Source organism: Lathyrus oleraceus, chromosome 6, assembly GCF_024323335.1.
Source record: "Lathyrus oleraceus cultivar Zhongwan6 chromosome 6, CAAS_Psat_ZW6_1.0, whole genome shotgun sequence".
Classification (NCBI taxonomy): Eukaryota; Viridiplantae; Streptophyta; class Magnoliopsida; order Fabales; family Fabaceae; genus Lathyrus; species Lathyrus oleraceus.
The window spans coordinates 328,559,386-328,575,920 of record NC_066584.1 but is presented as its reverse complement, the minus strand read 5'-3'; positions in this window follow the sequence as shown (position 1 = coordinate 328,575,920).

Genomic DNA, 16,535 nt, shown 5'->3' with positions numbered 1-16,535 from the left:
ATATCCATGACATAAAATACCGACTTGAACACCTCGGGCCCAATCTTCACCGGGAGCTCCACTTCCCCAAACACAGCCCGCTTTGAGCCATCAAAAGCTCTAACTATCATGTCCGTGGGCGTCAAGATCAAACCTTCACAATCTAGCTTTGCCAAGGCTTTCTTTGGCAACACATTTAAAGACGAGCCAGTATCAACCAACACGTGCGAGAGCACGGCTCCTTTACATTCCATTGCAATGTGTAAAGCCCGATTATGATTCCTCTCATCCACAGTTAGATCAAGGTCGGTGAAACCCAGCCCATGATTGGCATTGACATTTGACACCACCGTCTCTAACTGATTAATTGTTATCTCCTGGGGAACATAGGCTCTCTTTAGTATCTTCAATAAAGCCTCCCTATGCCCCTCGGAGCTCAACAACAACGACAAGATTGAGATCTTGGATGGAGTCTGCTGCAAATGGTCAACAAGCTTGTACTCTGACTTCTTGATGATCCTAAGGAATTCTTCAGCTTCGTCATCAAGTTCTTTCTCCGACCCACCAGGCGTCGGTGTCACCACAGGAGTACCTTCATTTACCACTTGTTTTCCTCTTGCCCTGGCTAAAGCCTCGGCCTTTTCTTTCTTTTCTTTTTCTCCTTCCCCACTTCTCAAAGTGTCAGGTGCAAACAACCTTCCACTGCGAGTGAAACCACTGGGTTCGGCATTATCCACCTTTGAAATGGTGGTTTCACTTGCAGTCTGATCCTCCAATTTCTCCCCATTACAGTAGACCTCTCCACCATAATGCCACGGCACAGGGTCATCTTTGTCAAAAGGAATTGTCCCAGGTACCGTGATAGTAACTGGAGCCGCATTGGCCAGCGTTGACAAATCAACCGGGTCGAAGTAGATGGTTATGGTGGAGACATCTTCTTTCCCCGAATCAATCTTCTCAAATCTGAGGCTTCCTTCATCCATCAGTCTTTGGACAGCCTCCCTCAGCGACACACACCCATCAGGAGTAACAGTGCACGCAGCACAACAGTTATCACAGCCCGGAAAGACCCCATTCTTCAACAGTTGTCTTTTGACCTCAGCCAACGGAGTCTTCAACTGATCCACACTCAACAGCCCGATTCTTCTACCATCTTCAGAAATTGCATTCACCCCCATTTGACCATGCGCTGGCATGGGATTAGCATTCACATTTGGAGATGGAGCAAAGTTGATAGCTTTAGAATCCACCAAGTCCTGGACCACATGCTTAAAAGCTTTGCAATTTTCTACGTTGTGTCCAGGGGCACCTGAGTGAAATTCACATTTGGCGCTCTCATCAAAACTGGGAGGCCTCTGATCAGGTCTCAACGGTGCCAACGTCCTCAGCTGGACCAACCCCAAATCCTTCAACTTCTTCAGCAAGAATGAATAGGTTACAGGTGGTCTATTGAATTGACGATCATTCATTCGCCCTCGCACCTGATACCCAGCCCTTTGCGGTCTCTGTTGAAATGGTTGTCGTTGCTGTTGCGGTTGTTGTTGTTGCTGTTGTTGATTATCAGCAGGAATAGTTACCTCAGCAGTGTGCTGGTAGTAACGATCCCTACTCTGTCCTTTTTGGGTATACACAGCACTTGTATCACCCTCTTTTTTCCTCTGACCATTTCCAAAGGGCTTCTTCGATTCAGACGACGAAGCGTTACCCTGTATCTTCCCCAGCTTCAACCAACTCTCAATTCTTTCTCCAGCTACCACAATATCAGTAAAGTTGGTAACCGGACATCCAACCATTCTTTCAGCAAAGGTCCCCTGCAGGGTACCCATAAACAGATCTGACATTTCTCGGTCTACCAACGGAGGTTGGACTCGGGCAGCCAGCTCCCTCCACCTCTGTGCATATTCCTTAAACCCCTCATTAGGCTTCTGAGACATACCCTGCAGTTGGGTACGGCTAGGAGCCATATCAGCGTTGAACTGGTACTGTTTAAAGAATGCATCTCCAAGATCTTGCCAGCTTTTGATATCAGAAGACCTCAGCTTGGTGTACCATTCCAAAGACCCTCCAGACAAACTGTCTTGGAAGAAGTACATCCAAAGCTTTTGGTCCATCGTATAAGCAGAAACCTTACGGACAAAAGCCTGAAGGTGAGTTTCCGGGCAAGAACTCCCATTATACTTATCAAACGCAGGCGCCTTGAACTTCTGTGGGATCACAATCCCCTCGACCAGCCCCATGTTCGACATATTAACAAACCCCGGAGTAGCATGGCTTTCCAAGGCCCTTATCTTCTCCGCCAGCACCTGAATCTCTTTATTTGGTGGTTGGATACCATATTGGCCAAATTGTTCATTCAGCATGGAGAATTGATCTGCTTCTCTGTCTTCTTCTCTATCCTCTTCAGCCCCAAAGAAAGGAGGAAACAGACTGTCCTTCACATTGTTACCCATTGGACCCGGTCTACCGCCTGTGGCAACACCAAAACCACCAGCATTATTAGTCACTACACCAACAGTTGTCCTCTTCCCGAGATCTCCTCCATCCCTGGAACCACCAAGACCGTGATTGGAGACCCCCTCTAAATTGACACCACTATTAGCAGCTGAAGCCCGCTCGAGCTTCTCCACTTTATCAGCAAGTGCTTTTTGCCCCACGGCAAACCCTTGCATGACATTGATCAATTCGTTCATTTTCTCCTTCAGCTCGAGAAAATCTGCATTGGGTAGATCCATCAGCCTGGGTGTGTTGCGTCTGATAAAGTATCTGTGCGGGTGAGTTGTGTGCAAGGGAATGACTCTACGAGCACGAGCAATGATTCCTGAAACAATCAAGCACGTTAGAAACTGACACCTGCAAAATAGAAGACAAGTTATTATGATTATGCATGAATGCAATGTCTATCCACATGAGGAACATTTTGTCTTTCGATCCTGGCTTCATCGAGACAGATAATAATCCGGCAGTAATATTCTGATATTCATCGATTGATTTCATCATACAGAACAGAGATATATGATTTAGCAAAGATACCACCCCACCATGTGTGTGCTACGTGAGTGCATACAGGAAAGCAAATAAAGCTTGAAGATCGATCACTGAGTGAAAATAACCATTGCATACAAAAAATGCACCATACGTGCGAGAGTCATACATCGAGTTTGATACAAATCAAATTACAATTCTCCAGAGTCAGAAAGAAAATACAAGCAAGTGAATTCCGTCAACAGACCTGACGGTAATCCAACACGAATAAGAAAGGTCTAATCTGATGAAGGTCCCACAGACGGCTCTGCATCATCAACCATCTTGGTAAACTTCACCGCGAACCTAAGCTCAGTGTTCTCCTGCTGCAATCTCCCTATCTCCTTCTGGTGAATCTTCATCTGTCGGAAATAATGATCCCTCTCAGCAAGATAGTGATCTCTCTCAACCATAATCTTCGCTTTCTCCGCTTCCCATTCTGTGGTAAGGACTTTGGCTCTAACTTCCCTCTGATTCTTCACAAGAATCTGCCTCCTCTTCTCATCATCAATGACCTTCAAAGCTCTAGCTAGCTTCTCCTTGGTAAGGTCATGCTCCTTTGTAGGCGACTCCAACGCTTGGTTGATCTTGAGGTAATAGGCAGTATCCATCTCAAAGCGCTTCACCTCCATGGCATGTCTCTTATCCTGGTCTTCTATTCTCCCTTTGATTTCCTGATTAGCCATCTGAATCCTAGCAACACTCATCTCCAACTCAGTCTTCTCTGCTTGCAGTTGATCTCTGGCTTTCTTCATCTCAAGGAACTCTTCCATGCTGACAGAAGAACATGGCCCCTCAATCAACGGACACCAAGGATCACCTCCAGGAAATGGTAGATGGGTGAGCTCAATCCTCTTCCTAAGCCAATCATCAAATGGAGGAAGAGACCTGCTGTTAACCTTGCCAAAAGGAACCTTGCCCTTCCTCTGAATATTTCGCCATGCCCCGGACACCTGCCTCAACTGTAACAAATTACCCTCAGCTGGGAAGTAAAAGACTCCTGAATCTCACACTCGAGAGGAGGAACCTCCATAGCAAACCCCATTTGTCTCCTAAGAAGCGTCGGGTTGTAATTAATGCAACCCTGAACTCCTATAAGAGGCACATTGGGAAAGCCCCCACAACTATAAATGAAGTTCCGTCCAGCCATACCATTGTGAGTCCAAGCTATGTCCTTGGCCCGCAAACCCATCAACCTGCTCGCCCAATTAACCGTAGGATCAAGAGAAACAGAAGCACCTCTGGAAGGCAGATACCCCATAAACCATTTGTGCAACAGTTGAGCACAACATCTGATCAATCCCCCTCGCCTCTTCTCGTTCCGATTATGGACCGAGTAATAAACATCCCCCACCAAGGTAGGAATAGGATTCCTCTGCATAAACATCCGGATGGCATTAATGTCCACAAAGTTCTTCTGATTAGGGAACATGACGATCCCATAAATGCTCACAGCAATCAAGGCACAGACGGTCCTCCAATTACCCACAACAGCATGCTCCTTGGCTTTAGCCTCCAAGAAACTCAGATGAAAACCAGGTAACTTTCCTTTCTCCTTCAAACCCCCCTTGGTCACCTCCGGACTCAAATAAAGAGCACGAGAGATCTCAGCAACATCAGGCTCCCCCTTAGTGACATAGAATGGAATCTGATCTCTGGTCGGAATACCCAGGATGCTAGCATAGTCCTCCATCAAAGGTCCCAATAGGTAATCCGGGAAAACGAAGCATCTCAAGCCCGGGTCATAAAACTGGAGAAGAGTATGGATGGCGCTCCTATCACTGTCTGTGAGCCTGAAAACCACCTTCAGAATACCACCATAATACTCACGGAACAACCCCACATGGTCAGGTGTAATCAATGCTATCATCTCTCTCAACACATCAATCTCTGGATTGAAGAAACTGTAGACGACGTCATCTTTCAATCCGGGCCTCATGTCTGGAACAAAGAAGTCTCTCAACCGGGATCTCAATCAAAAATGTCCCTGCATATGGATAAACATGAGTTAGATGCAGATAAATGCAAAATGTGAATGATGCTGAATGCATGAATGCAATGCACTGTGCCATCCTCCAAGTCATCTGAACAACCCTTATGCTGGATTTCGGTTTCTGAATTGATCTCAACCATCTGAGGTACTGAGCAACCATAAATCCAACTCAGGAATTCCGAAATAAACGGAACCGGAGAATACATCACCATCATCACCAGAAAGTCCTCTTAACAGATAACCACCAGATCCTCTGAACCAGCCCAGGGAATCCTGAAATAAACGGATCCCCACTGATAAATACCACGGACAGAACTCCGGCGTCTCAGAAATAAATCCATAAATCCAACTTATAAATAGAACTCTGATCAACAACTGAACCATTAGTCACCATCAGAACATGCATCTGTAAGAATCAACCCTCCCCTCACAGGTGAATTCTAATCAAGTCATCCTAAGGCGGATAATGGTCTCGTCAATCAGGCAAAGATACTCAACGGGTTTGCCCTTTCGGGTGTGCCGTTGCAGCTCTCTTAAGATCGTCTAAACCAAAGATCTGGGAAAGCACGGTCACCGAAGTCAACAGCCCTAAAGAGATAACTCAACCAAAGTGGAATACTCCACCCAGAAGAGCTCACTCAGAAGAACCTCGTCCGGCTTGTGGTATGTCACGTCGCAACAACATGCTGATCCAACATGTGAGGAAACGTGAGACCACACTAATCCTAGGTGTATACTCGGGCCTGGGTTTTAGCCCCACTCAGAACACCCACCCCAAATCAGAGAAACCACCTGTGCAGAAGACAGCACAATGATAGTATGATGCATGCAAACATTTATGCAAATAATCACAGTATAATAATCATAAATGCAATAAATAGAGCAACACAAGCAACCTAATCTATCCTAGAGAACGCTAGGAGTGACTCGCTTAGGGAAGATGGACCAGCAAGAGGTCAACTTCTATGTCCCCAGCAGAGTCGCCAGCTGTCGCATCCGCGAAAATCAACCGGCGGGAAAAACAAAACAAACAGAGCCACCACCGTGCGTTATTTATCCCAAAAGAGGGAAAGGAAACGCTCGAAGTAAACCTGGAAAAGACATGGTCTCGCGACCAAAGAGAGATGGGATCGGGAGTCGGTTATGCGAAGGGAAGGTATTAGCACCCTTACGCATCCGTCGTACTCGACGGGATCCACGCTCAAAAGAATAGAAGAAAGGTTGCTAAACACTGCTCAAAAGAATGCACGCCCACACTAGAACAAGACACGGATGGAAGAAGAGGGGAACGGCTCGCTAGGATATCGCATCCTATGCCTACGTATCTCATCTGGAATGAGAATCAAAGCTACCGTAGTTCGGCTAACGCACGCCAAACAAAACCCACATAGGAAACCGACTGCCAATCGTTGGACTTATGTCAGACTCCACACAAACAGGCAAACATGGAAACCGAATGCCAATCACTGGACTTACATCAGACTCCGAACCAACAAACACACACAGGAAACCAACTGCCAATCGTTGGACTTACGTCAGACTCCACACAAACAAACACCAATAGGATACGGAATGCCAATCGCTGGTCTTACATCCATCTCCTAACACATACAAGAAGGTTAACAAACAGACAAGTTAATTGGGAGTCGGGCACTCGAGCCCAATAACTGTCAAGCAAACACACACAAAAGAAAAAGGGTGCCCGGAGAGATCTCGTACGATCTCCTGCCTACGTACCTCATCTGGTATGAGGATCAGGGCAACGTAGTTCCCCTTAATAGGGGAGAAACTTTCTCCTAACCAGAGACTGGGAAATGACAAACTAAAAGGGAGACTGACTCGAGCCTAATAGTTATCATGCAATCCATAAATGGTCCTAGGTTGAGGTTTCTATCTAACTTGCACAGGGAGCAAGCTATCCTAAACAGCACAGTCAAACAATCACAAGCACCATAAACAATCACACACACTATATGCAATCAATAGGTCTCATACAAGGTTAGGCTGTGAAACACAAGCCAACTGGAATCGGGTGTAGTTAGCTCTTAACCCTAACATTGAGAGTTAGGGTGAAGCAGATGAAATGGGAAGTGAGGATAAGACCTCACATCTCTTATCCCTGGCCTGGGAGAGCTTCAGACAAATGAAAGTGTGGGAGTTCAGAAAGTGGGAACTCTTCTCCACATATGACTGACACAACAAAGATCTTGGGTTATTATCCACAATGCATCAACACAAGGTGTGAGCAAAGTGGATGACACACTGAATAGCAGGAGATGGATTACACATCTCTTTTATCTACCAATTGCCTCATAAGAGGACTTTTCCTGCTTGGCACAAATTTAAACATTCACAAGCATTGCCTCTTAAGGAGGGCTTCAGACAGGTGCCTGCCCACATAACAGGACAGGTCTTCCAGACTACATGAAGTCAGAGAGTTATACCTCAATGGTTAAGCAACCAAGAAAAAGCAAGTCCAAATTGAACTTAAGCAACTTATGTACCTGAAAAAAATCTAACCCAATCAGTATACAATTCAAACAGTCAAACAGACACCAGTCAATCACACAATCAGACAGATAAGCAAGCAACAATGTGCAAGGCACAAGCTATTAAGCCACTTGATCTCAAAGCCTACAAAACAACTCAAGGTTAGCCAACATATAGAGCAAACATCAATGCTCAAGTGAGGAAGCATCATCAACTATGGACTTGGATGTGTAAACCTGAAATCAAAGCTCAACTGTGAGTTACAAACCACTAGGTCAAGGCCTAGGGTCATAGATGGAGAAAAAATTCAAAACAGAACATGAAATTTAACATGAATCAACTTCATTCAGTCCAGAACACAATCCAAAAGGTCCCATATCAATATCATTAACCAAAAGCATTTCATGAACCAAACATGGCAAGGTATGCAAATTGTAACTACATTGTGACATCAGAAGAAACAAATGTACATTAAATCAAAAATGATTCAAATAATCTTGGCAAAATTCATGAGTAAACATAACATACAACATGATCATCACATAAAAAATTAGAGGCATTGGACATCATTAGGCATGGCAATCACATAGCATAAGTCAAGACAAACACAACAAGCACATGTGTGACACAAATTGCCACACCAACTTAGCATAGGCATAAAACAGAGATGGATCATGGTAAAAACCTCAAACAAAAGCCAAAACAACACTCAACATGTCTAGAAATAGTGTGCAAAATTTCACAAGCATTGGATAAGGAACAAGCATTTCACAATTAAATGAAGTTCAAAGCAATTTTAAAGCTCAAATGTGACCATCCAGAATGAAAAATCTCAATTAAATTAGAAATGATCTCAAAAATTCCAATAAAAATCATGAGCAATCACAACATCCATATCAAGCATCATACAAAACATCAAGGCAATTGGAGATCATTTGGCATGGCAAACTCATCAATCAAGTTGAACCTCACAAGGTGTGACACAAATTGTCACACCTAACTTAGCACATTCATAAAACAGCAAGGGTAATTGATAAAAATACCAAATCAACACCAAAATGTCAAGCAAGGAGTCTAGTTATAGCATGCAAAATTTCATGAGCATTGGATCAAAAACCACCATTTCACAAATGATATGGCAAAGCAATGTCAAGAATGGACATGTATTCAATCTCCTTAGGCAAATTAATTTCCAGGCCAGGCACAAATTATGAAAATATGATGATAAAATAGTAGACAAAATGAGGAACATGATGCAAAAAATCTCATAATTTTTGGATTGATTTTCAATTTGATATGAATTTATGAAGTTGAGAAAATTTGAAAGATGATTTTGGAGCCAAAGTGTGAAATAAGGAGGGAAAGGGAGAAAATGCATGGCAATTTGAAAATGTGGATTCGGCCAGGATCGAACCTGGCGCACATTTGAATTATAGCGCATGCTCAAAACGACTGTGTATTGGCCCTAAACCCTAACCGTTGTACATCTCCAAAATCCGCAGGTAAAGCACATGAACTCCTATCTAAATCCGTAGGTAAATGTATGCGTTCCGCAGGTAAAAACGCAGGAAATCTGGAAAATGTACGAACATATGAAGAACACGATGATCTTCATCCCAATTTTTCCAGAAAAAAATCAAACACTCCAGAAATGAAAAACGAACACATCATTCCACTTATCATTCATCATACAACAAGGATTCAAGATTTATTCATGCAAAAACAACCTAACATGCTTGGATCGAAGGAATCAAATATCCACATCAAAACTTCAATTACATGTAACTTGCTCAAAACAGCACGAAATCGTTCCAAATTCGTATCAGAATCACCACAATTCAAAGATCTACACGTTTAGCCTAATGATTTACAAAATTAAAGAGGTCGAAAATATAACCTCTTGATGAGCAGAATCGAATCACGTGTTTCCAAGCTTTGCCACGCCTCAAATCTCTTCCAGTATGCTTATGTAGATAGATGATGATGAAATGGAGACTTGAATGTACACGAAACTTGCTTAATCTTCACTTGCCATGGAAGCTTCACCTCTTGAACATGAACAAAATAGCAACAATTTCCTCTGTTTCAACGTGCAAATGCTCTCAAATATGCTCCATAATGATGAATGAATCAAGAAAAAGTGCTTGTGTTTGAAGAATTTTGGAGAAAAAAGTGAGAGAAGATTTTGAGATTTTTGTGATTCTAGATCTAGAATTGGTAATTGTGATGAATGCAGTTATGATTAAGGCTTTATACTCAATGCTAATCATGTTTAAGCAATGTTTAGGGCAAATGCAAATGAGATTAAGGAGCTTTGTGGTGTAAGTGCAAAAATGGATTTTCTACTTCATGCACCTTCATGCACGTGAACAGTGCATGTTGAAGGCTTAAAATCACTTAAAAATATTCCATGCACATGTTGGAATTGGCTTGGTATGCATATGTTCACCCAAAATGAAGTTATGCATTTTCTTCCCAAAATCTTCATGAAAGAGCCAATGCCATGCAAATGAGATTTCATGCCAAATGATGCCATGCTTGGAAAATACATGTTACAAGGATCAATGTGCAAAAAGAGCCACTTAAATTGGAGTTTTGGTTAGAAAGTTATGCTCATTTGAAGTTCCATGTACACTTTGTCAAGATTTGATCATATCTCCTTAACCACACATGAGAAATTGATGATCTTGGACTTTTTGGAAATGGGAGAGAAAGATATACAACTTCCATGTTCAACAAATTTTCATTTTAAGCTTTCTTGATGATGTAATCTTGAGTTGAAAACCTTTCCATTTTTGGCAAGTTCAAATTACAAGTCACTTTCTATTTTTGGAAAGTTTTGACCTGACTTTAAATTCTTCAATGTTGATGTTTGAAATGTCAAATGAGACTTGTTTGAACATGAATGAAGTAATCCTAATCACTTCCCACCTCCAAATCCAACAGTTGACTTGCAGTTGACTTTTGTAGTTGACAGATGACTTGGTCATGCACAAATGATTTTGAGCCTCAACCACTTGATGAAATAACTTCAACATGAAACCCTAGCTTATACAAGCTCAACAAAATCATATGAGGACCTCCATCTCAATAAAGACCTCATCTCCTTGAAAATCCCTGATTGGCATAATGCAACTGATTAGGGTTGACCAGAGGTCAAAACCCTAATCCCAAGGAATCTGAGCATGAATTCTGAAATCTTTGCTAAGGACATAGCCATGAGGATGATGATGATATACCATTTCAACCAAGATAATACCCAACCTCCTTGAGGAACCAAAAAAACCCTAATTGAAGCACAAACCTCAGATGATTAGTGATCAATTCATGAGACCCTCAAGCTTGAATCTTTTAACCTCTCTATCTTCTGAGAAAGACCTAGGAGGATGACTTGCTTATTTCACATGATATGCAAAGATGTAATGCCTAATGTCCTAAAAATGAGATGCAATATGCTAAGCTAGTCCCAAGAGAGGAGGGCAAATTTTGAGGTGTTACAATAGTTGTTACAGAATTTCCCCTAGCTTCTCATTACTGCAGAATTTCCGCACGACTATTCCAAGAGTTACGCCACGCCTATGTTTCAAGCAACACAAGCGTCGTAGTAACCGCGACGCCGATATACTCTGATGCTTCTCCTTGATCCTTGCACACAACTCAACACTACATAGCGGCAACGTCGTTTTTTTTCCTTGAGGTAACATTTCAATCTCAAATTTTCTTTTGTGTCTAAAATTGTATAGTTGTTGTTCTTCGAATTTATATTTGCTGCGCTTAGTTGATTTGAGCAACTTCCATGTTACCGCATCTATTGTCTCTATTATGCGTTTGCGGTTCGACTTCACTGCGTCATGACTCTGTGCAATATAATCATGTATAAATTTATCTGTTTTTCTGGTGAAAGAACCTGTTGCATATGTTCATGTGTTACCATTGAACAACTTTGGTCTTGTGATTTGGCTCATGAATTTTTGGATTGTTGTTGCTTTCGACATTGTTACGTACATAGTTTGGTTAAGGACAAATTGATAAGGATGAAAATGGTTATTTGAAAATAGTTGTAGACATGCTATCATTGTTGTTTTTTGTGGTTTCTATCCTAAATCACTGTAATAATATCATGACTATGTAAATAATCATAATTTTGTACTTTTTATGTATCTTGATTGTGGGGTGGTTTCGGTTTTGTTTCCATTGCTGCATTTGGAAGCGGTAGTTTTCTTGGGTCTGTGAAGATATGTTTAAAGTTTGATTTCTTTTTTCTATTAATTGTTTAGATTTTTAAAATCTCATATTATTTTGGTCATGCATTAAAGTGTTTGGTTTCACATTATTATTCAAGTTTCCTCTTGCTCAAATACCAAAGAGGGAGATAGTTGGTTTTCTCTAAAAAAAGGAAAAAGATATTGTGTTGCCTTCTAATCAAAGTTTAAAGTTCTCTTTTTTCTACTCAAATGAAATTCAGCAATGCAAAATAAATGAATGTTGTAGAATCCAAGTTCTAAACTTTAAAATTTAGTTGTAGAAGGCATTGGCTTTAATGTTAATTCTCCAAATTTTTGATCCTCAAGTTTTTATGGCGGTATGATGATATCTAAATGTGAAAGGTGACGACTACATGGGTAGTATAAGAAAGGATCCAACATTTGTTTATATAATGGTTGTAGCTGGATCACATTGGTAGTCTCTATGTGTGATTTTGTTTTTTTGTTGTTTTCATTACATTATATGAATCATATTAAATCTTTTAATTTTAATTAAAATTAATTAATTAATTTTTTATTAGTTACTTAATTTGGATTAATTAATTTTAATTAACTTAGTTATTTGATTTAATTCAATAATTTTGATATTTAATTTTAATTAATTCAATTAATCGACTTAGCCAAATTTTAATAAATTAATTTTGAGGATTAAAAGTTGATCTATTTTTTCATTATCATTTCATAATACAAACTCAATTCCAGTCCATTTCCAAACCATCAAAATCGCACAATTCTCGATTCAATACCGAAACCATTTCCATACCCTTGTAAGTCGATCGCTTTTAAAGCATCGCCATCAACCTCACATAGCTTACTCTTGGGCTTTCTTACAATGAGACCTATCCGATTTTTTTTAATCGAGTAGAAGAACAATACACTAAATAAATTCAATTCATTCACAAAAATACAAATTTTAAACCTCGATTCGACATCAAATATTGAATTAAAATACCTAATCACAATTAAATACTATTTCATTTAGGAACGAAAAAGGAGATGGTTTTGAGTTTTCAACTCCTCTTCTCGATTATTTAAACACAGACTCTTTTACTTGATTAATCGAATAATCATCAATTCCAATCCACTTAAGAACAAATACATCAAATTCTTTTACATAAAAAGGGAGATGACTTTGAGTCTTCAATTTTTCTCCTCGACTATTTGAATACAAGTTCTCTTACTTGGTTAGTCAAATAATTGTCGTTCCTCTACAAACTCTCCAAACCCCGATTAAATCAAAATATTTTCACAATAAGCTAAATGAAAAGGGAGTCGACTTTGAGTTTTCAACTTCACTCCTCAATTGGACGAATATGAGTTCTCTTACTCGGTTAGTCGAACAATTGTCATTTTTCCGCAAACATACAACTTAATTAAATCATTTTCTTAACAAACTATACGAAAAAGGAGATGGTTTTGAGCTTTCAACTCCTCTTCTCAAATGCTTGGATATGAGTCGTTTTACTCAGTCGTTCAAGTACTTGTCGTTCATTCTAAAATACGTCAACCATATACAGCCTTATTTTCATAAATATTCAGATGAAACAGAAAGTGGTCTAGAGTCTTCTATTCCCTTTCCCGACTATTAGGATACGAGTTGTCTTACTCGACTATCCGAGTAATCATCATCCATTCAAAACATTTTAATCCTCAATCAAATCCTTTTACAATTAAGGATGAAAAGAAAGCGGTCTAGAGTCTTCTATTCCCTTTCCCGATTATTAGGATACGAGTTGTCTTACTCGACTATCCGAGTAATCGTCATCCAACCAAAATACCTTAACACATCAAACCTATCCTTTCCTCGCCCTCGTGCGATCAAAACCAATCAAACTAAACATCAAACATATTGAGTCAACTTGTCACCCCTGTGTGACCGAAACTCTTTTCAGAAAGAACATTGTTTAATCCTTTCTGATGCGCATAACAAACTAGTGCTTAAGCCTCCGCCGAGAGTAGACAAGCCAACGTTTAGCCTTTAGAACGCGATCTAAACAGTTGTTCATTAAAAACACCAACCAACCGTAGTTCCCCGAACTACGAATGCTCTGATTTCCTTATTATACCATAAGGATACGTAGGCAGTAGATTATTGTATCTTCGCGAGCACACTAATAAAAAACCTCCCATTTCTCCTTTCCGAGGTTCTCATCCATTTCTATTTTTAATAATTTTATAACCAAAATATAACAAACAAACATGAATTAACACTCGAAACACAAATTAGAACTAAAAGGTCCCCGTTGAATACAACGGACGTAAGGGGTGTTAATACCTTCCCCTTACGTAATCCACTCTCGAACCCGAATATGGTTGCGACGACCATTATTCCATTTCCTAAAGGTTTTATCGATATTTTCCTATTCCTTCATTGGGATAAATAAAGTTCGGTGGCGACTCTGTTCGAACGTAAATTTTTCCGCGACCATCGCGAGAAATCGTATTTTTCGAGATGCGACAAGAGCAGCAGCTCGTGAAATAGTGAAAGGGGATGATTGAGAGATTTGTATTCTTGTGTGTCTCTAGTGTGTTTTCTTGTGTGACATTCCATCCTTTATATAGGAGTTTGAGAGGACCGTTGGGTGACGACAGAATCTTGGACATTGAAGAATTCGTAATGTCATTACTCTCCTTGTTTCTTTCCAAAACCGTTTTGGGTGCGTAAAAATTTCCTTCTAGAAATAGTTTCTTTCTAAATGCAGATTTCTTCATGGTTACGCTTTCTGAGTCAGCGAATCCTGTATTCAGAGTCTTATTTTGCAATGTTCGTCTTTAGAGGATACTTGTATCTGACTGTATCAGAGTTTCTCTTTAATCTTGACTCCTTCAGATCGTGCGTCTTTAGATTCTGGATTTATTCTTCTCTTTCAGAGTTTATGACTTCTTTCATTTTGCTAGCGCTTGTGTTAGAGTCAGAACCTTCTGGTCACGTATCCTCTGAGTAGCATCTACCGCTGGATTCTTTATCTGATGATTTATCCATCTGATTGTTTGATCAGAGTCCTGCACACTTAAGAAAAATTACGTTAGGGTACCATTTTTGTTTCATCCTTTGTTATCATCAAAATCTTAGAGATACATTGTAGAACCAACTTTGTTCTAACAATCTCCCCATTTTTTATGATGACAAAACAAGACAGAGTAGAGGTGAAACAGTACAAAAAAATCTCAGAGCAGATAAGGAAGGGGACTCCCCCTAAATTAGATCATTAAATTTAACAGAAGTTCTTACCGGACCTTCCTTGGTTTAGTGCTTTAGTTATTTTCCTGCATATCTTAAGTCATCAATTTAGTAATATTTATTAATGTTTGCAGTGCCTTGAGAGGTTTTAGTTATGTTTCCATCAGAGCTATTTTTAGTTCTCCCCCTTTTTGTCATAATCAAAAAGACATAGCAAAAAACGGATATTTATAGCAGAGAAAAACAGGTATAGATAAGCAGCGTAGAAGGTATAGATCAGAAGGCAAGATAAAAAAACATCAGAAGGAAAAGCAACAAACAAATAGCCTAGGTGCCTAAGGGTTTGGAGGCGGAGGCATCCTCTGGAGCAGCTGAGACAGCATGTTCTGAATGTTGATGTTGACAGAGTCCTGTTGGTCCAGCCTAGCTCGTACCACTTGTTGTTCCTTTTGTAATTCCTCCAGAGTCTTTAAGACCAGAGGGGTAAACCCAGAGTTGGAGTTCTCCCCCTAAGTCAAAGCATCAGCCCTGGCCTTGGCAGCTTCCTCTACAGCAACACATGTTGCTTCTTCAGCTTTGGCTATAGCTTTTTCCTCAGCCGCAGCAGCAGCAACTTCAGCAGCAGCCTTTTCTTCAGCTTCTCTGATCTGTTGTTCTTCTTTCAGGCGCACTTTCACGTTTGCTTCCTTCCTAGCTTGTTCCTCAGCCTCTCTGGCCAAACGATCCTGGAGCCTTATACCAGCATCTCTGATGAAGTCGTTGCGAACTTGTTCAGAGAGGCCTTTCAGTTTGAAGGCTTCAGAGGTCATCCAACTGATCACTCTGTTCCAGTGGATCCTTACTTTAGAGGGATCATCATTGATGCCAGAGTTGATAGTCAGAGACTTGATCTTCTCTACTAAAGACTCTGCAAAAACTTTTATTGCTTCTTCTAGGGTAGGGAAGGCAATTTCTGGTTCAGTGGCAGAGGCTAGGGAGGATAGAGAAGGTGGATTGGTGTCACCAAGATTTAGAGTGGGAGTGATGGAGGCAACGAAAGTTGGTGGTGTGGGAATGGCAGAGAGGGACGGTGTTGTTTGTTCAAGTTGTGGATTTGGTTCAGATGGTAAGTGGATTGGTTGAGGTTCAGAGTTGATTGGTTGTTCAGGAGGTGGATTTGGTTGTTGTGCAGGTGGTGGTGTTTGAGGTTGTTCAGAGGTAGTTGGATTTGGATGTTCAGGGGGCGGGGAAGTGATTTCTGGTTCAGGTTCAGTGTGTGATGGTTGTTGAGAGGCCATAGCACAAGCTTGTAGCTGAGCCAGAGTGGGGGATTGAGGGTCAGATGGTTCATTGTCAAAGAAGAGTACATAGTATGGTGTGGATTGAGGTGATGATGATGATGATGGTGAGGTAGTTTCATTCAGCATTTCTGCTTCAGAAACGGGTAGTGTGGTGGTAGCAAGGTTGAATTTTAGAGAGGGTGGGTTAGAGGTTCTGGTGGTTGAGGGGGTGTTTCAGATGAGGTGTATATTGGAGAGGTTTGGGGAAGAGAAGAAGCAATAGGTTTAAGTTTAACAGAGCGGGAGAGAGGTATAGACTTACTTGGAGAGCCAGCCAGAGGGACTGA